This window comes from Typha latifolia, chromosome 10 (assembly GCF_019914945.1).
Source record: "Typha latifolia isolate L0001 chromosome 10, TyphaL0001v2, whole genome shotgun sequence".
In the NCBI taxonomy this organism is placed as follows: domain Eukaryota; kingdom Viridiplantae; phylum Streptophyta; class Magnoliopsida; order Poales; family Typhaceae; genus Typha; species Typha latifolia.
In genome coordinates, this window is record NC_133095.1 from 9,329,777 (window position 1) to 9,352,362 (window position 22,586).

The 22,586-nt window shown below is 39.2% G+C and overlaps 1 pseudogene; it reads right to left on the reverse strand.

Moving 5' to 3' along the window:
- Nucleotides 1-475: 475 nt before the first annotated feature.
- Nucleotides 476-1,960, reverse strand: LOC140796524 (malvidin galactosylase UGT88C3-like; annotated as a pseudogene).
- Nucleotides 1,961-22,586: the final 20,626 nt, after the last annotated feature.

Genomic DNA, 22,586 nt, shown 5'->3' on the forward strand with positions numbered 1-22,586 from the left:
AGTACTGCCTCAAAGGTCCTTCACAACTCCTCAAAATTTTTTTGACTATGTCTTTGATCATTTTAATCAAATTTTTGGCAACTTACATTGTCTTATTTATTATTGATTCGGGCAAAAAAAATTTCTATGTCTTATTTTTATTACTTAGTAATTTAAGATTAATCAGTTTTGTACGAGTCTATAATTTTTTACCACCTAAGAGTTTGCATAGGTCAAAGATGATTCTTCTTTTGTTTTTTGTTTCTTATGCTATATATCTCCCTATTTTAGTCAATCTTCTAGATCACAATGTGCCATTTGCACAAAATTATTTTTCATAATAGCAAGATTGAGCTATTCGAAGCTGATTGCCTTCATTTTCTAACAGAATCCATGTAAACATAATATATATGATAAAATGATTAATTCCAAAAGAACGTTCAACTACCGCGAGAGTTACTAATATTAATGAGCATTAGTAAAAACACGACATTCCGTAACCCGAGAAACGTACGATAATGACAAAAAGTTTACTCTAAATCCAAGGTAATTAAATTACCTATATCGATCGTTTACCGATGTCCTCCGCTAGCTTTTGCAGAAAACCATAGGAAGACCCTCCTCTATCGACGGCCTTCCTGCAAGCCACTCTCATCTCCTTCGCTTTCTCTCTCGCCTTCTTCCCTTCCTCGGAGTTCTCCTCCTCCATCAGACACCTCACCGCCCTCTCCAACTCCGCTGCTTCCACAAATCCTCCTCTCTTCCTATCCACCTCGAGCTCAACTGCGACGCCCATCTCCCTCACCAACTGGAACGCATTCAAGTGCTGCTCCGCGTACAGCGGCCACGGTATCATCGGCACCCCGAACCACAAGCTCTCGAGGGACGAGTTCCACCCACCGTGCGTCACGAACACCCCCACCGCCTTATGCGACAGTATCTCCGTCTGCGGGGCCCAAGTCGGCCACACCAACCCCTCTCCTTGGTCCTCTCCAAGAAACCTTCGGGCAGCGCCGTCTCAAGGTCGGCGTCCACCGGGGTCAGGACGTTACCTGGCTTAGATGGAACCCGGAGAGTCCACAAGAATCGATGCCGGCTTCGCTCCAACCCGACGGCCATCTCTTTCACCTGCGCCGCGTCGAAGCAGCCCAAGCTCCCGAAGCAAAGAAACACCACCGATGACGGTGGCTGCGCGTCCAGCCACTCCGTGCAGTCGTGTTTGATGTCACCTTTAACTTTGATTACCGGCCCTATAGGATAGACGGGTGGAGTGGGGCGGTCTTCAACGCATAGGCCGTCGGTGATTGCTTTAAAAATCCGCGGCTCGAGCTCTTGAGCTGTGTTCACTAAAATGCCTTTGGCTTTGAGCAAGAGATTGCCTAGGTAGAGGAAACAAGCGTAGCTCCCGCTTTTCTTGTTCATTAAAGGACTTGGCATAGACATCGGTGGTATCGGAGAAATCCCAGGGATCTCAATCTCCCCTTCCATTTCTTCGAAATCCACTGGGATTTTCTCGTGGAGGGCAGGGAGGCCGAGCGTGAGGGCGACACTGGTGAGAGTCGAGCTGACGTAGATGTATCCGGGGACGCCGACCTCGTCGGCTACGTCAAGGATGGTGGCGGCGAAGAAGTCGACGACGAGAGCCGACGCGGGAGTGGTGGACTCGGCAGCAATGGCGGCCTTGACGTGGGGCGCGTGGAGTTGCATGAAGTGCCACATGAAGTTCTCCACTTCGCAGTCGGCCGGGGATCGACCGGTGGGACGTACTGGAAGCTGAAGTCGGCGCCGTATTTGAGGCGGACACCTCGTCGATGCAGGATTGGACGACGGAGATTGATATCGCGGGTGGGGGCCGGATCACGAGGACGGTGATGGAGAAGGAGTCGACGGCGTCAAGGAGGCGCTTGCCGGCTTCTATCATGGGAATGAAATGGCCGGGTAGCCAGAGAGGAAGGAAGTAGAGGTTGAAAGTCGTTGCCATCTTATCAACAAAGCTTAGTAGTGAAGGCTAATGGGATCTATCGAGGCTTTGGCAGAAAACCACTTAATAGTTTGTAACAACTTGTAATTTGGCGGTTTTATCAACTAGTGTTTGATATTTGGACTATGCGCCAGTTAACACAGAGATTCTCTCATTTTGGGGTCTACTGCATTGCTTTTTACTTGGTTATACAGCAAGATGATCAAAGACATGAGACACTAAATCAAGTTATAACCGGATCCAAATTATTTGATACTAAATCCTAGCCATCTTCCTCTACTAGCAATCATCCTACCTGATGGCCATCCACCACCACCCTTGGCGGTCTGCCACCCTCCGACGACCGTCACAATGTTAGATATTTATCGTTCTGCCCTATTTTGACCTTACTCTACTATTTTATTTATATATTTTCATCCAGACCTCCAATTTAGGGGTGCTAGAATCGTCAAGAATGGCTTCGACTTTGGTGATATCCTCCTCAATCTCGATGTCCTAGATATCGATTTCCCTATCCTCCCCTACTACAACAGAGATGAAGTCGACTGGGACTTCAATTGTAGTAGTGAGATGCATCAACCTTTAGGAGATGGAGAAAATAGTGGAGGGCAATGAAGGAATTAAAAAAATTTTAATATTAGCTTAGCCATTAAAAGTGGAGGGGCAATTTGGTCAATTCACCAATTTCGTCAATAGTGTTGGGGGTGAGGTAATTCTGATAGTTCAGGAGGTCATTGTGGAAATCGGTGATAGTTCAAGAAGGTAAAAATTTTATATCCCTAATAAGTATTGATTTTGTAGTTACTAACTATGGATTACTTAGTATTAACTAGGAATTTCGAAATCATAATTCCAAATACACTCCTTTATAGATAATATGACATATTTTATTGAATTCAATTTTATATACACTAACTAATAACATATTTCTAGATAAGATGATATAATGATAATTTTCTTTTCACCTCCTGAGCTATCACACTTTTCTATATATGACCTCTTGAACTTTTTTTTAACACATAATGACTCTCTAATGGAAGGGATCAAGTGAGGTATTTCTGATAGTTTAGGATGGACATTATATACCAAAAAAAGTTCAATAGATAATTGTAGAAAATGGTGATGGTTCATAGGGTGAAAAGAGAATCATTTCTATGATATATTTGTTTTTTTATTGAAAAGAATACAAATGGAATATTGTTATGTTTCAGTAGAAGAAGAATATTCAAATCTCTCCGTACCCTCTCTCTTTAGAAAGTACATGTTCTCTTTCATAATAAGTATAAAAAGAGAAAAGCAATATTTAATGCTGTAGGTGATGGTGATTTGGTTCACTTAAATAAGTGTAAGAGTCATTTTATAGCTAAAATAGTTAAAGCTGTAAAAAGCTAAAATAGATTTGCGTACAAAAGTATAAATTAGTACATACAAAAGTATAAATTAGTATATGGTGCAAATCGCCCAAAGAAATTTTGTACATGTAAGCCTAACACTAAGATTAAATAGGTCATCTAGATACGGAAACAAGCAATCACAAAAAAAATACCAATGAGTATTTAACATGGAAAAATCTCTTTTACTAGAGGAAAAAAAAAATAAAGATACAATCACAGACAAATTAATCCCTTGTAATAAAATGCAATTATAAGAAAACTTAACAACGGAGGGTTACTATGGTAGGTTACCCAATCTCATGGGTCGCTAAGATTGAAGTTCTAGCATGAGAAATAGTGTATTGAGGAGAGCTTGGTTGGGAGTGGGTGGAGAATGGAGAAATATAACAAAAAAAAGAAAAAAAGAAATTGAAAGCTGACTTGGAAATTGCCGTGGAAAATTTAAATTGGTAACATAAAACAAAAGGACTCAAAAGGAGGGATGGAGAAAATAAAAATAAAAATAGAGGGGAGATGAAAAGATTGCGTCAAAATTTTGGGCCAATTGGTCGGGTCATCGAGTCAACTAAGTATCCTAAAATGATGTATAAATCTCTTTTCACCCTTGAAATATTACTCTTTTTTATAAGGATTTTATAAATTTTTTTTTATATAATGACTCTCTAATCGAAAGGGTTAAATTAGATATTTCTAATAGTTTAGGAGTTATTATATACAAAAATAAAGTTTAAAAAATTATTACGCAAAAAAAAAAAATAATAGTTTAAGAGTGAAAGAAAAATTACCCCTAAAATGATACCAAACTTTCAACGCAAGATGTATAGACCTAAGAATATTGAGAAGAAGAATAAGGCGGTACACATGCATATAGGTCGAATTCCTTGACAGATAAGCTTTCTCATGCAAGAATTCTCACCGTGGTATTTGCTAGGTCGAATTCCTTGAAGAAAATTAGAGATAAAATCTCAAGTTCATACATTTACTTTAGTTATCAACGGGACCATGAATCGACCTCACGGTTTGTCTCGTTGGTAAAAAAGTTCATTTTGTTACGAAAGCCTTACTATCCGACGACATAGGTTAAGTCGAGTCCGGTTAGTTAGTTAGTTTTATCTTATTTTTTTAAATTTTAAATAAATTGAATAATTCGTACGTGGATCTGATCCACTAGGACTCTACTATAAATATAAGTATTCATGATTTGATTATTATCATTGAAAGAATTTGAATTTAGGCAAATTATTCTTTTCGTTTTTATCTTTATATTTAGGTGTTAGATCGTCCTTATTTTTCTATTAGAGATCGTAAATGTAGAATCTTTCTGATCTTTTAAACCCTCACCACCATCTTTCTCCAGCAGACACCTCCATCACCACCCTTGACCATCCCGCCCCCTCCGATGACCGCCGCAACATCGGATATTTATTATTATGCCTTTTCAACCTTCCTCTACTGTTTTATTTATAACATTTAATTTTGATATCGGATGTAAGTGAAACTAGAACCATTGGAGCCTTAACTCATGAGGCTACCATCATAAAAAATATTATAATTTTTCTATGTCCAAATTAATCTAGATCTAGTTCGTAACATTGGTATCATAAAATTGAAACCCCCACCCTCACCTTTCTTAAGATTACCAAGCCCTCTCAAATTAGTTATACGATAGAAGTTTTAAACATAGACCTAGGTACAAATATTAGAGCTGACATTCCTTAGTTGATGGTTAGCATGAGATCAAAGAAGATGAATAAGGAAGGAGCAACTTTGGTGGACTAAGAAACTCATCTCTATTCCTATGGGTGTTTCCCCGCTACTGTCACCACCACCGACGATGAGCCACCAAAGTGTGGGCGAAGATGTTGATAGAGTCAAGAAAGGAGAGCTCTTAGAGGATTGAGGACACGATCCATGCCTTGATGACCACCCGGCATCTCCAGCATTGTTGCCCACAGTGGAAATCAACCAACACCGCATCTTGACATTCCATTGCTGCAAGGACCAAGTGGGGGCCGAATGCCGATGATCGATGACCGAACACGCCCATCGCCGCCCCCATGCAACCTATGGCGATACCTCTAGGCTAGATTCCAAATTCACCCTTAGGGTTAGGGTTAGGTTATTTGCATGAAGGTAATAAAGTGCACGATTTCCGAGGCAAGCTAGATTTTTTGCAAACCGTTTGACCACCTTGTGCGAACTAGTTTGGAACCTATGTACATGACCTCAAGCATGAGTATGAGCCTCGAGGATGACTAGTGAAATCACCCGGTAGGCTCGCACCACCGGACCGAGCCGAACCCACATATAACTCGAGCGCAACATGAGCCAAACCCGCATATAACCCGGGCATGACATGAGCCGAACCCGTGGGCCCATGATGCACATGGCTAGCCTCAACTATTAGGTCACTTGGCTACGATGACAAACAACATTTTGGGATCCAAGCTCGGACTATCAAGCTTGATTTCCTAAAATGCTCTAGAGGAGACTAACTAGACTATACCTATTTAGCGAAGTAGCTTTTTATTCCACTTGGAGGGCATGTCGATTAGGTTGCACTAGTCGATGAGCCAACTCGATCATTCGAGTCTTGGTAGGACTTTGCGGATACGATTTGTGCTTGGTTTGGTCCGATTTAGCACGAAGACTTTTAGGCCATGTTGACAAATGATACACTTAGTTAGGATCTTTTCTTATTGCATTTGGTGTTTGTTTTCATTAAAATAAAATTCCTATAGGTCGCGTTCGAACGCAGGAAGGGTCGCGTTCGAATGCCCTTACGAACGCCTACATCATATTCGCAAATACAGAGAATGCATATGGTGCATTCGAACGCGGTCGAGCGAGTTTGAACGCCCACGGTCGAGCGAGTTTGAACGCCTACATCACATTTGCACATACAGACAATGTGTTTTGGTGCGTTCGAACGCGATCGGGCGCGTTCGAATGCGATCGACGGAAATCCTCTAGAATTAGGGTTTCATATTGTTTTAGGACTTGTTGGCTAGCCTCAAATATACCCATACCTCGCCACCCGCTAGGGTATCAACATCCATCCAGACCGAACACCCTTCTTAGCTGATAGAAACCTCGAGAGGATAGCTCGCCACATATGCCCTAGCGAACGGCATGTGTCTGAATGTCTACTGCACACACAGACTAACGACCTCGGACGTAAGGCCAATAGGATCGCGACTATGTCGAGCAATCAATCATCCACCAAGCGCGTCCTAACCCTCGCGCTCACTTGGGTATCCTCACGCTTTCTATCAACTATCCTATCAATCATATTTTATGCTTTCCTTCTAAATGACAGATCATATGCATATATCCAATACGATAATAAGTCACTACGTAATAGGAATTTAGGTAGGATAGGAATCAAGAGAAAAATGATACAATGTACTCTCCTCTATGTAGTCAACACATGCATACTCATGCTAATCTATTACATGCATACTTATGCTACAGATTGATACAAATCAGATGACATCAAATGAAGATTAGGCTCAATGGATTGAGTCTAATTATCTTATCTGGTTATTTGATTTAGTTAGAGTCTTAGTAGATTATGATTTTATTTATTTAGCTAAATCTAGCTCTGCGCAATTTCGGGAAAATATTCATAGAATACTCTACACATATCCAAATAATATCAAACCAGTTGGATAAGGTCTTCAACTGCAAGATCTACAACTTTTATATTCCTGACTTCTCCAGATTTGGAATTTATCTATGAAAAACGAAAGCTTAATCCGTTAGATAATCGGAGAAGATAAGAAATATTGTTTTAGTTGGTTTATTAGGGTTTCATATTATTTTATGACTTGTTAGCTAGACTCTATAAATATGTGGATGGCATCCAACTTCATTATGGAATTAGATTATTGATTTCTTGCCTCTTATCTTCTCTCTAGACTTCTCCCTCCTCCCTCTTCACCATCCTTCCACCTCTACCATTGGCAAGGTTTCTCTTAACATCTAATCTCCCTCGACTGTCAAGCCTCCCTCTTCTTTGAGATCTCGACCACTTCGTTCCCTTCTTGTACTTACCTTAATCACTTCCATAATCTACCCTCATCTCCATATCCATCCATAACCCTAACATTCACTCCATCCGTCACCACCACCATCACCCACGTTATTCTGTATTTTCGTCCCCGCTACGGTTTGAATCTGCGATAGGCATAAATACAAAAGTTGTAGATCAGGAAGATACGGATCTATCCCAATTAGTTTTGTAATTTTCTAACTATTGGAGAATATTTGACAAATAGTTTCCCATAGTTGTCCGGACTAATTCCTATAATACATCCAGATCTTGAAAAATCATTGCGTAGCCTATCTTTAGTTTGAGAACTTATCAATTGGTATTAGAGCCTTATCAAATTGGTATCAGAGTCTAACAATTTAGTATCAGAGCCTATCAATTGGTATTAGAGCCTAACAATTTGGTATCAAATCCCATCAAATTGGTATTAGAGCCCTATCAATTGGTATCGAGCTCTAACAAAGAACCTCGGACCTCCATTAATGGTTGAAATAAGGAATATGACATCAACAATGAGACCTATGGAGAGCACACCAACAAGGGAGGACTCAATGCACGATGATCCTAACCGTGAGGTCGATTCCTTTAGAGCGACCATGGTAGGACCGAGTCAACCAACGTCCATGGGTTCGAATATGGATGAACTAACGACCATGTTCCAAACATTGTTGCATAGAGTTGACATTATACAAAAGGATCACAATGAATTTAAGGAATATGTCGTGAATCAATTGGGTTCGTCATCTCCTCGATGACGAACAAAGTTTCAAGAAGGACCAGCGGTGGGACCCCATAGAACCGATACCCCACAGGTCCAGGTGCATCATATGAGTGTCAATGATACCCTCCTACCTATGCCTTCACATCATCCCCCACCTCCATTACAAACCCCAAGATCGATGGTGATGGAACCCGAGAGGCGTGCGGCATCGGTGCGCTTCGTCGATGAGGAGGATTGGCACTATGAGGATGAGGTTGATCCTTATAGAGTTGGTGATGGACGTGCTCGAGGATTTAGAGAAGGTGATCAACATGCATAAAGGTTTAGACTTGAACCAAGGATCTTTTGCGAACCCGACAACGCTATTGGGGGGAGAACTGCATGCTTGGACTTTCCAAAATTCTAAGGTGGTGATCCAACGGATTGGGTGTTTCAAGTTGAACAATATTTTGATTGTCTACGTACAGCGAAAAATGTAAAAGTACAGATGGCAAGCTTTCACCTCCAAGGAACGGCATTGCATTGGTATAGATCGATTATTCGTGGTGGTAGATTTATCGGATGGGCTAATTTTTGTAGGAGAATTACACATAAATTTGGGACTGCGGCATATGAAGATTTTATTGCCATATTAAGCAAGATGGTTCAAAGACTACCATATTGGAGTACCAAGCTGAGTTTGAAAGAACCACCGTGGCCCGAATGTACGTTGATGAGTACATTTATTTTAGGACTGTGAGAGGAGATACAAGCAGATGTTTGTGCTCTATGTCCTAGTTCTCTTGAGGAGGCTTTTGAGAAGGCCATGAGGATAGAACAAAAGCATAGGGCTCTAAAGATGGCAGCGAAAACCAATTGGGGCAACCGAGATGAACGGTTTGCACCTAGAACGTTGGTTGGAAATTCTGTGGTTTTAAAAACAGCGGCTGCGACTACTAGACCATGTCCACCTTTGAGACCTTCCAACGTTAGAGGAGGCACTAGACCTCTCGTTCGAATTCTCACACCTGCCTAGGTGGAGGAGCGAAGAGCGAAGGGTCTTTGCTTTCGATGTGATAAGTGTTTCACCCCCGGTCATCGGTGTTCTAAACCGATTGGGAGTGTGATGCTTATCGATGGTCCTGAGGACGATGATGAGGTAGTTGATGATGGAGAGTGTTCAGAGGAGATCCATGAGGAGACCGTTGAGGAGGGCGTTGAGGAAGATATTCAAGATGAAATATCGATGCATGCATATTCAGGTACTTTCGCGCTGAGGATGTTATAGGTAGACGAACTCATTAGAAATCATTATGTGTACATCCTCATCGATTCAGGGAGCACACACAACTTTCTAGACGAGAGGCTAGTGAGGAGATTAGATTTCGATGCCGAACCGACTACAGGGTTTGACATTGCTATTGGAGACGGCACGAAGCTTAGGGTGGAGAGCTTGTGTCGCCGAGTTGGTATACGGGTGCAAGGACACGACATCATTGTGGACTTGTATTCGTTGATGCTACGAGGAGTGGACATTGTCCTTGGTGCTCAGTGGTTATAGAGTTTGGGACCTAACACATTTGATTTTCGGAGCATGTGGATGAAATATAAACAAGGAAACAAAGATGCGCGACTTGATGATGTTCGGTCTTCATCCTTGCAAATGCCACATCAGGTTCGCAAATATAGAGAACACATATGGTGCGTTCGAACGCAATCGGGCAAGTTCGAAGGACCGCGTTTGAATGCCTGCATAGCGTTCGCACATACAGAGAACGTGTTTTGGTGCGTTCGAACGCAATCGGGCACGTTAGAACGCGATCGATGGGAATCCTCTAGAATTAGAATTTCATATTATTTTAGGACTTCTTGGCTAGCCTCTATATATATGCTATTCGATTATTGATTTCTTGCATCCTATCTTCTCTCTAGACCTCTTCCTCCTCCCTCTTCACCATCCTTCCACCTCTAATGTTGGAAAGGTTTCTCCTAACTTCTAATCTCCCTCGACTATCGAGGCCCCCTCTTCTTTGGGATCTCGACCAATTTGTTCCTTTTGTCTATATCCCCTAATCACATTCACCATCCACCTTCATCTCCATTCGCATCCATAACCCTAACATCCACTCTACCCGTCACCACCACCATTACCCACGTTATTCCATATTTTTGTCCCCGCTAAAGTTATAATATGTGAAGGGCGTAAATATGAAAATTGTAGATTGGGAAGTTAATTGATTTTGTAATTTTTCGACTCTTTGGAGAATATTTGAAGAATATTTTCCACGCTTATATAGACTCGCTTTCGTAATACATTAAGATTTTAAAAGAATTGTTGCGTAGCCTATCTTTGGTTCAAGAACTCATCAAGTAGCATCGAAACTTATCAACAAAGCTCACTTAGTCAAGAATAGTTTGAGCTTATCAGGAGGAGTTTGAGCCAATATGCAATTGGGTCACAACTAGTCTGACTCGACCTTAAAGAATACCTTCATTAGTGGGTTTAGGCATGACATTCAAGCTGAGGTTAAGGCTTTGAAGCCTACTACTTCTAATGAGGCTTTCTCCTTAACCTGTTCGATGGAGTCTAAGTTGGATTAGTTGAACCAGATCTACAAGGAAGAGAGAAGAAAAATGACCCAAGCCCACGACCCACTAGAGATTGCACCTACCCCAACTGAGCTAGTGTAGACGGCTTAGCCCAACCTTCAGATGATCTCATGCCACTTGTACCTACCCTAGTCATAAATGCAAGTGCTAGCCAGCCCACGTCATGTTCCTAGGCGAACTCGAAGAGGATGAACCTAAGTCCACTAATTGGCACGACAAGATGTATGAGTACAAGGCCGTGAGAGACTAGTCACTTTGAGGACAAGGTGTTAGAAGCGCAGTGGATTGTTATGATCCGACCATATGAGTTAAGTCGAGTCAAGTCAAGTTAGTTAGTTAGCTCTTTTTTATTACTTCAAACTTTAAATAAATCGAATACTTCACATGTGGATCCGATCTGCTAGGACTCTACTTCTATAAATAAGAGTGGTCATGAGTTGATTATTATCATTGAATGAATATGAATTTAGCCAAATTATTATTTTCATCTTTATCTTTTCATATAGCTGTTAGATCATCCTTATCTTTCTAAGAGTAGATTATAACTGTAGAAGCCTTCTGATCTTTCTAACCCTAGTCACCATCTTCCTCCAATAGCCACCCTACCTTTTGGCCACCCACCACCACCCTTGGTCATCCACCGCCCTCTGATGATTTCTACAATGTCGCATTTTTACTATTCTACCCCATTTCGATCTTTCTCCGATATTTCATTTATAACTTTTTATCTCGATGTTAGATTCATGTGGAACTAGAACCATTAGAAACATGTAAAACTAGAACCATTAGAACCCTTACTCATGAGGCTACCACAAAAAAATATCACAATTTTTTTACTTTCAGATTGGTCCATATTTGGTTCGTAATAGAAAGTTGTTACCAATGTTACATGGGGAGATTTTCTCCGCTTTTCTAGTTTCATTTTTTCTAATTTTAATTTTTAGTGAATTTACTAAATTTTAAATCCAATAATCTCCCCAAAAGAGGTGAAAAATGACCAAACATAAAGAACAATTAAAACTTTCAATAATCACTTTGATATTTTTCTATGTATTAAAATAGATACCTTTGGGATTTAAACATATATGAGGATCCATGATGGACACTTTCACTACAAGTTGGGGGAACTAGTTAGGTGTTGGTGTCCCCCCCTCCCCCCCTTTAGGGTTTCGGTATGAGCTTTTGTGGGGCCATGGCGGAAGCGGGCATGACCTGTGTGGCCGAGGATGGAGACTCCTTGGCTTCTGGCCATGTTGATATTGGTGGTGTGATAGCTCTGCTCTTGCTAGTGTGAGAGCCTTGCGAAGACTCCTTCTCTGCCGCCTCATCAATGTTCGTGATATTGGTGGTGTTATTTGCAGTGAAAACCTATTTGATTTTCAATTTGGTGAGGTAGGGTCATTTTCGATTCCCCTTGCACTTGAGACTTTTTTCTCATTTTCTTTCAACTTTGCCATTTCTGTCATTTAGTGCATTAATAAATGTTGACAAAATACTATAAGAGAAGAAAAATTGCCCTGTACTCATCTTCTTCTTCTTTATCTTCTATTTTATATGCTGTTGTTAATTCTTCTATCTTTTCTTCTACAACTACTGCTCTTTTTCTATCTCTTAATATTTCTTTTTATCTACAAGTTTTTCTAATTGATATTCAATTAATAAAATAAGAGATTAATTAGAGATAGTTGTGATATAATTACGATTAGTTAAATAAACAAAAACATAAATTTGCATGATTATTTTTGTCCCTATGAAAATTTAAATGGTTAAATATGTAAGAGATTATTTTTCTAAAACTATGCAAAATTAGAATTTCATAGTTTAAGTATGAAATTCATAGTTTAAGTACAAATTTCATACTTAAACTATAAAATTTCACTTCTGCACCGTTTCAAAAAAAATATTTAAAAGATAAAATCAATTGGATAAAATCCATGACATTATGATCTAGAACTTTTGTATTCGAGGTTTATTTAAATTCAAAATCTATCTACAGCGGAACGAAAAACTCATAGTTTAAATATGAAATTTGTAGTTTATGTATAAAATTTTGACAGTAATAAAAAGAAAAAAAATAAGATGAAGAAAAGGGTATGGGTCACATAGTTTTCGTACTTAAACTATCAAATTCCATTAGACAAATATTCAGAAGATAATCATTTAATATCTAAATAAACCAATTAGATACAATTTGTGACATCATAATCTACGAGTTTTGTATTTAAAGCTTCTTCAGATTAGGAATCTATCTATGGCAAAATGATAAATATTAGTTTAAATATGAAATTATGATTTACAATCAGAATTTCATACTTAAACATATAATTTCAATTCTGCACAGTTTCACAAAAATATTTAAAAGATAACTATCTGACATCCAAAAATTATGAAACTAATTAGATTAAATTAATGATGTCATGATCTAAAATAATTCCTAGTTTAAGTATGAAATTCTATGTTTAAGTATGAAATTTTAATTATAATTTATATATTTTTTAAGTAGATACTATAATTTATTTCTAATATAGCTTAAGTTCTTTTTTTTGAAATAATGATTCTAACTGTAATTCATAAGATTTTGAAACATTTCTTCTTCTTATTATGTTGTTGCTTCTTCTTATTCTATCTCTTAATCATTCTTTTTTTCTATACAAGTCTCGCTATTTATTTGTTTTTATTTGTTTCTATGTAAATTATAATAAAGAAATATGTAAATTCCGCAGTGTATAGAAAGTATATAGGGAAAACAACGAAAGTTGTTAAAAAAATAATAAAACTGTTTTGCTTTTCGTCTTATTCTTGTGCTAATGCTGGTTTTTCTTTCTTCTTTTTTGTTTTCTTCCTTTTTTGTTTATTGTTTCATTTTCTTATTTTGCTACTATTATTATTTTTTTCATCTCTTATTCTTCGTTTTTTTTGCTATACAAGTCTCCTTAATCACTCTTTAGTTATAGTAAAAGACTAATTAGAGATAGTTTAAATAAATAAAAACTCTTTAATTAATGTTTTAAAAAGAGAGCTTAATCTATGTTGCAAATAAATTATAGTATCTACTTAAAAACAATGAATTACTATAGAATTTCAAACTTAAACTATGAATTCTTTTTTTTTACTATAGGTAGATTTGGAATTAGAAAAAAATTTGAATATAAAAGTTCTTAATTATGATGTCACAGATTTTATCCAATTAGTTTTAGAATTTTTGGATGTAAATAATTATCTTTTGAATATTTTTCTAAAACTATGTAGAACTAAAATTTCATCCTTTAATTACAAAATTTGTACTTAAACTATGAAATTCTAATTCTACATGTGAAAAAATATTCAGAAGATACTCATCTAACGTCTAAATAATATAAAATAAATTTGATAAAATTGGTGATATTGTCATCTAGAATTTAACTATTCATAGTTTCTTTAGATTAGGAATCTATTTGAAGGCTTTTATACACGAAAAAAATAAGAAGAAGAAGAAGAAAAGGTTATGGGTCACATAGTTTTCGTACTAAAACTACAAAATTCTAATTTAACACAGTTTTATAAAAATATTCAGAAGATAATCATCTGACCTTCAAATATTATGAAACTAATTAAATAAAATCAAAGACATCACTACAACTTTTGTATTCAGAGTTTCTTCAGATTATAAATATATCTATGTTGAAATGAATAATTTCTAGTTTAAGTACAAAATTCTTTTGTACAATTTACACAGAAACAAATAATAATCATATAGAGTTATGCTTTTTGTTATTTAACTAATCCTAATTATTTCACTACTATCTCCAATTAATATGTTACTTTATTAATTAAAGAGTGATTATAGAGATTTTTATAAAAAAAAGAATGATTAAGGAATAGAAGAATAAGAAGAAGTAATAATTTAAAAGAAGTAGAAGAAGAATAAAATATATTAACAACTTTTGTTATTTTTTCTATATATTGCAGAATTTATATACTTCAATATTACAATTTACATAGCTATAAATAATAGTCATGTAGTGTAACACCCATCACCAAACACATGCTTCTCATGCGGGTAGAACCCATGTGATTATCACGTGATCTGCTAGTCAATATTTTAACCTAATATACAAGCGAAAAGCTAATATTTTCACAAATAAAACAGACAAAGAAGCCTATAATACCAAGGCCACAACAAGCCCAAATCATATGTCTATAAAATATATGTTAAAGTCCATGCAAGAGCTACAAGCCATCTAGCTTAATTTATATGAATAGAATAAAGATAAGAAATAGAAGACTAAAGGTTGTTCTTCTCCAGATCCTCCACGGGCCCTGGGTAATCTACTAATCTGAAAATGATTCCACTAAACGGTGGTAAGCATAAAGCTCAATATAAGTATCTACTTTTATAATCTACAAGTAGTGTAAAATGATGAAATAATAGGTAAATATGAATATGCACATCATGATCAAATGGAATGCATTAGTATCACATACTCATCATGCTTATCCAATGTGCACATGCATTAGCAAATAGTAAAATGCCATGTGCCAATATGGACTTAACATATCCTCAATCTCTAGCTCACACTAAGCTTCAGCCATAGGCCATGACAATACTACACCACATAATATAATCATCTCAGACTACTAAATCTGTAATTTAGGCTCATGTAGAGCTACGCCCGTAAGCCACATCAAATACTCATACTCGACCACACACATAGCCCCCTAAAGGAGGGTAGACCCAACATGACTTTGTCCGCCACCGCAGACTAAGGACTTCAGTCTTAAGCCCCTCACATAGGTTAGTATTGCAGATCAATACTACCATCTCAGCCCTTGGCTCCACATCATCGCACCACCGTGCGAAAATTATGAGTCATCGCTCACGGACGCTCTCACCCTGCATCATCAGATACCACTAGGTCTACATCTTCTCTCTCTCTCTCTCTATCTTAAATACTTTAAAGGATATGACTCTCGTCGATCGATGGTAAATTGCCCATAGCCTGGTGAAACACTTATTGTCTGTGATAAACAGACTAAGATCTTATATGATGCCCTCGCCCGAAATAGGCACATGCACGCCCACATGCCCACATGGTACGCAATAGGATGGGCGGGGCCGCTATGCATAGATACACCCTCGTGCCCATATAATCTATCACAAAATAAATCATGACATTATAAAGTTAAACACGTTAACATATCCATATCTAAATTCATAACGACCATTCTAGATAGCTACATAATCTAGTAACTCATAATCTAACAAGGCCCACTATAATAACCTAGAACTAAAAATAAATAAAATTTTTTGTTATGGGCACAATGTGGCTGGCCATAGTGTGGTCGTCCTCGTGTCCCCTATGCAAAAGGGAGCTGCATGGGGGTGCCACGCAACCCCTAGCGTCGCTACAGCCAAACGGCTGTGGCCAGCTGGCCGCGGTGGGCCCCAGCCGCCGCCAACTCCCCATCGCCTCTCTCTCTCCCTCTAAATCTCTCTTTCTCTCTCTTTTTCGGTCTATCTCTCTCTCTTTAAGAAGGAAAAACCTAAATAAATAACATCAAATAAATAATTAAAACACTACTACAGTGCTGGGCTCGGCCTAGCACTGCTTGCTACAGTGATGGGCCGAGCCTAGCACTGCTTGCTATAGTGCTGGGCCGAGCCTAGCACTGTGCAGAAAAGAAGAAGTGGAAGCTGAGGAGGGAAGAGAAAAAGAGAGAAAGAAAGAAAGAAGAAGAAGAAGAAGAAGAAGAAGAAGAAGAAGAAAAAGAAGAAGAAAAAGAAGAAGGGAGGAGGGGAGGGAGGTGCGGACCCGGCCTGCGGGGAGGGCACCGGCAACTGGTGGCCAGCCAGCTGTCGGCCTCTCGTCGGCGGCTCGGCTCCGATGGGCCCGAGCCCAAGGTAAGAAAAAGAGAAAGAGAGAGAGAGAGAGAGATAGTGATAGTGAGAGAGAGAGAAAAAGAGAGGAGAAGAGAGAGGAGGAGAAAGAGCTCATCGGCGCTCGTAGAGGTGGCGGCGGCGGCGATAGTCTGGCCTCAGCGAGAGAGAGAGAGAAGAGATATTTAGAGGGGGGAGAGAGAGAGAGAGGCGGTTGGGGGGTTTTTGGTAGCGCTGGGGCCCACCGCGGCCACGCTAGGGGGTGCGTGGCACCCCCACGCTATGCCCAGTTGCATGGGCATGAGGCCGGCCAAAGTCGTGCCCATGTAGAACAATTTTTTTTTTTTAGGTTGGGTTATTACATATGTGGCGAGTTATCCTCACGAGATTTCTATTAGCTAGAAGGGTGCCCGATCTAGATGGATGTTGATACCCTTAGCAGATGGTAGGGTATGATTATATTTGAGATACTCCTTGCGGATGGCAGAGTATTCTCTGAGCCTTCGAGCATGATGTTGAGACCGGGTACCGAGTGTTGACTGTGTAAAGTGGTCTAGTATGATGATGACATATAGAGATGATATTGATGACTGAGATGTTAAGAAATGCATATGAGTTTATTCTCATCTGATTACCTGATTATCGAGTGGTCAATAAACATCATATATAGTTGCATTTGATATCATAGCATCGTCATGGTTGGCATGCATCATGCATCATATTTGAGAGAGAGTTATGATGAAAGTATGACATGAAGATTTGTTTATTCATTATCGAGGATTATATATTTTATCAATTATGACATATTATCTACTTTTTATTTATATATTGTTAAGAAAATATACTCATTCATGATATGATACTCTTTTTGATTCATATTATCCAGTACATGATTTACTCTCTATTTGGCATCACTAATTCGGGGTAAGGTCTATTCACTGAGCCTTTTGCTCATGACTCTCTTTATTTTTTTTCTAACCCCCACAGATATAATGGTACGTGATACTGACTTGAGATATCCCGAGGAGATATTCTAGAATGATGAGGTGAGTTATAAATGTGAGATGGTATAGAAGATAATCTAACCAGATATTGTGTTGTACCATTATTTGATATTTGTACTTCATTGTATAGACGATAATTTATATAATACAGGTCAGACTATAGTGTACTCGTGTATCAGTTGTTTAATTGTATCTTGAGGGTTTGTCATGGCTTGTGTGGGTCCTGCCAGATTATATAGTGGTCTACTATATATTATTATGGACTTGGATATTCATATGTTAACATATTTATTTGGTTGATAGTATGATTTATTTGGCGTTAGATTATGTGAGCATGGATATGTTAGCAGGTAGTATTTGATGATGTCATGATTGTATATGCACAGGAGTGTATTTGTGTGTGATGGGCCCCGCTCGACCTGTCGCGTGTGCCGCGCGTGCCGTGTGGGCGCGTGGGCGTGCACGTGCCTGTGCCGGGCGGGGGCTTTACACCCACATAGGCCACGACAAAGTATCAAGATACATTTCTACTATCCTATGAGATATATCATGATGCTATAAACGTAGTAAACTATCATCCCCTATATGGTTTATCTCCTTATTATTATTTCACTTAATTATATCCACATAATTAGTAGTTTCTAAACTAAACCCACTTTTATGCCATCCAAAAATTATATATATTAATTTTCTAGCAATATCACTCTTGCTATATTCATTATCCTCTTTGTAATCATCAAGTTATAAATTTAAAAGAAACATTAATCCTCTAGCAATAATATTGGACAAACATAACCTATTAACCACCTATTTGCTAGCACAATCAAAACATACAAGTATCTTACAAAAACGATTTATCATATCAATTTCTAAAAATTCTTTTATATTTATGTTACGATTCAGCTAGTTATGACTTTTATTTTAGAAAAAACTTTTGTTTTGGAAGAATAAGATTTCTGGCAATCGCGTTCAAACACTAGGAAGTCGCGTTCGAATGCGGCTGTCGAACGCTAGGAAGTCACGTTCGAACGCGGCTATCAAACACCTTCACATGCTTGCAAAAACAAAGAACATGTTTAGTGCGTTCGAATGCGTTCGATCGCGCTCGAGCACCTGCACACATTCGCAATGACAGAGAACGCATTAACCGCGTTCGAATGCATTCGACTGCGTTCGAATGCAATTGGCGAACTGCTTGGTCCTAGGGTTATCTTCTAATTATTTTATTTGATATCTTTTAATTATTTTGTTTGATATGTGGTAGGCAACCTAATTGAGGATTATTGATGAAATATTGGAGTTTTCCTTCCCAACCCTCTTTGTTTCCTCCAACGGCATTCAATCTTGGACGTCGTCTCCTTCCTCCCTCAGTATTGGAGTTTTCCTTCCCAAGATGTCGTCTCCTTCCTCCCTCAATCTGACCATCCCCCCTTGCCTCTCAAGGATTGGTCCACTCTCTCTCCCTTCGTCTAGCTTAATGGTCTACCCCACCATCGCTGCCGTCATCTTCTCTAAAACCTAACCATTATTTTCCTATTCCATTACTCACGTCGTCCATGCCACCACCTGACCAACAGTCAGTATTTTCCCTATAACTTTTGATCTACAAGTCTGATCGATGTGATCTCATTTGCGTTAGATTCTTCACTTCAAGAGGAACAACCTGACAAAGGTACAAATCTATTGGACTGCTATATCTCCCGCAGATCTCCTTGAAAATTCTGTCATAAGAAGAATTGGGCTGATCTTCAAATTGTTGCAACATCATTATTCTAGATCTTATCAAGTGGTATTAGAGCTAGGCTAACCTCGGGCATATCATTTGTTGATGATGACTCAAACGATGGCTTCTAGAAGGCAAACAAAATATTTAAATGTAACGGAGAAAGGCGCAAACATTGAAGCCCCAAGGCGTCAAGCACGAAGAACGGATCTTTCCTCAGAAAGTCCAATGACTGCGGAAGGCCTCATATCCTCATTGATGGCCGGTGAAGGCTAGTGATGAGAATAAGGAAGACTGTCGTGACACTAACGAAGTGATTCATGGATTGATGTTGGAACATGGCGAGACCTCAACATATCGGCATCAACCATTGGGTTCGGCTAGCCCTACCGTCGGACCACCACAACGAGCTGATTCATCCACACCCCATAGCACGAGGGGCCCCGACTAACCCTAGACCAGTGCAACTCGAGGAGAACCCCAGGGCTCAGGTGTGAACTTTACATGAAGATGATGAGGAGTGGGTGGAGTACGATGAGGTGGAACACTAGCATGATTTCATGCAGCAGAGAAGGGATCCATATTGACAACAACAACACCCTCCCGTGGCTAGGCCAGGTTAAGGCTACGATCCTAATAATGATTTTAGTGCATGGGGTCGATCGGTACATCTTGATTTTCCAAAATTTCAAAGTGGCGATCCACTTGATTGGATATATAGGGCCGAGCAATTTTTTGAGTTCCAAAGAACGTTCGAAGACTCCAAGGTGATGCTACCAAGCTTTTATTTTGAAGGGCCAGCCCTTCATTGGTATCGAGGCTCCGCAAGGAACGGGCGGATTGAGACATGGGCATTGTGAAAAAGGTTTGGGGCTACTGAATATGAAGATTTTGATGCTCTTCTCACCAATACGGTACAACGAACTACAATCATAGCGTCCTAAGAAGAGTTCGATTGGATTAGTGCATGTTGTGATCCATCATGGTCGGACGCCTTGCTAAAATCTAACTTCTTAGCTGGGCTACAGAGTGAATTCCGGGCGAATGTTGAAGCCTTGCATCCAAGAACCTTAGAGCAAGAATATGAGGATGCCATCATTATGGAGAGGAAGTGCTAGGGCTTGAGGATTAGAGGCAAAAACTTATGGTCCATCCGAGAACCATGATAGCCTTACCGCATTTATGACTCGAGGGTTGGCTGCTGGAAATCAAGGACCGAGAGCTATACTCCAATCTTCTGCTGATGTGAAGGGGAACCATAGAACCCTTATCCGAACTCTCACAACTGCCCAGGTGGAAGAGCGGAGGGCAAAAGGCCTATGCTTCATATGCGATAAATGTTTCACACCTTGTTATCGATGTGCTAAGGTGACGGGGAGCATCATATTGATTGATGGGCAAGATGATCCAGAGGAGGAATTGGCTGAGGACGAGGTTGTGGAAGAGCTTCTTGAGGAGGCCCTAGAGATGTATGAAGAGAAGGACATACAAGCCGAAATTTCAATACATGCCTACTCCGGAACCATTGCACCGAAGATGCTTTGGGTAGATGGATTGGTCAAGAAGCATTGCGTGCACATCCTCATTGATTCGGGGATTATGCATAACTTCTTAGATGTGTGTTTGCTGAGGAGGATTGGGTTGGAAGCTGTACCGACCAAAATCTCACAATTTTTGTCGTCGAGTGGAAATTCGAGTCCAAGGACATGAATTGATTGTTGATTTGTATCCACTTGCCTTGCAGGGGTGCTGATGTTGTCCTAGGTACTCAGTGATTACAAAGCCTAGGATCGAAGAGCTACAAGGACTGTCGCCGTGCAAAAATTCAGACCACAACATACCATTGTACTGGAAGCTAAGCCAGCTAATGTGCATCTATCGATATCCTCATATCTAAAAAGAAGAGATGACAAAGCTAGTTGTCGAGATGCATGGACAAGGAATTATTCAACCAAGCAATAGTGCTTACTCTTCACCGGTTTTCCTTGTGCACAAGAAGGATGGTTCATGGCATTTTTGTGTCGACTACTGAGCACTCAACGCCATAACCATCAAGGACCGGTGCCCAATATCGGTGATAGAAGAGTTATTGGATGAATTGACAAAGGGCTTCTTATTTCAGCAAACTGGACCTTAGACCTAGATTCACCAAATCCAAATTTATCCCGAAGATGTGCACAACATTTCAAAGCTTTGAAGATCATGCCCTTTTTTTGGGTCATGCCCTTCGGATTGACCAACGCTCCGACAACTTTTCAAAGCTTAATGAATGACATATTCAGGCCACTCTTGCGCCAGTATGTGTTGGTGTTTTTTGATGATATTTTGATGTATTGTAGAAGTTTTGAAGATCATTTGAAACATTTACATGAAGTGCTAAAGCTACTTGAAGGAAACTCTTTAAAAGTCAAGATGTCTAAATATTTGTGGTGTGAGATAAAGGTAGAATATTTGGGGCATATCATTTTAGCAGAAGATGTAGCGGCTGATCCAAGCAAGGTGAAAAGTATGATCGATTGGCCGATTCCAAGGAATGCCCATGAGTTGCATGGGCTTGATACGATCTCCCGATCTCCCCTTTTGGGCCAAGGCTCGATCTATTTCGATTTTCAGATCTAGATTGGATCTGATACGGAACTTTGAAAATAGATCCCGAACGATGCTGCCGTCGGATAGACGTCAGATTTTGATATGTCGTAGCCCTGAAAAAGATCTTTGCAAAAATCAAGTTTTAGGCGAATCAGATGTAGGGATCTCGAGATATCATCTGGTTAGTGGACGAACATCAGGGTTCTATCTCAGGATCCGTGGATGAAGGCATGAGATCCTAGATGATGATGGATGGTGGTGGACTGGCGTTAATGGGGTAGCACTGGTGAATAAGTGGTGGTGGAAGGGTTATGGATGATGGAAGGGTTAGGGCAAGTGTTGGATAGATTGGAAGAATGGGGAGGAGTGAGTCGCCTCTAAGGGACTAGGGTGATTTGCCGGTCAAGGGAGGCTAGAAGTTTAGAATTACTTCTAATTTTATTAAATGACTTAGACGTATATTATAGATATAATTCTAATACTATAAATATAATATTATCTTAAAATGTTAATTACAAAATAAGGATAAAGAGAGTTATTCTCTTCTATATAAAACATAAAAGATTCAAAATATAATTATAGATAAGAATTTAATTATGAGTAATTGGTAATTCTTACTCTATCTTGATTAATCAAGAAGTATATAGTCTTTATTTAATTATATAAAATAAATAAATAAATAAATAATAAGACTA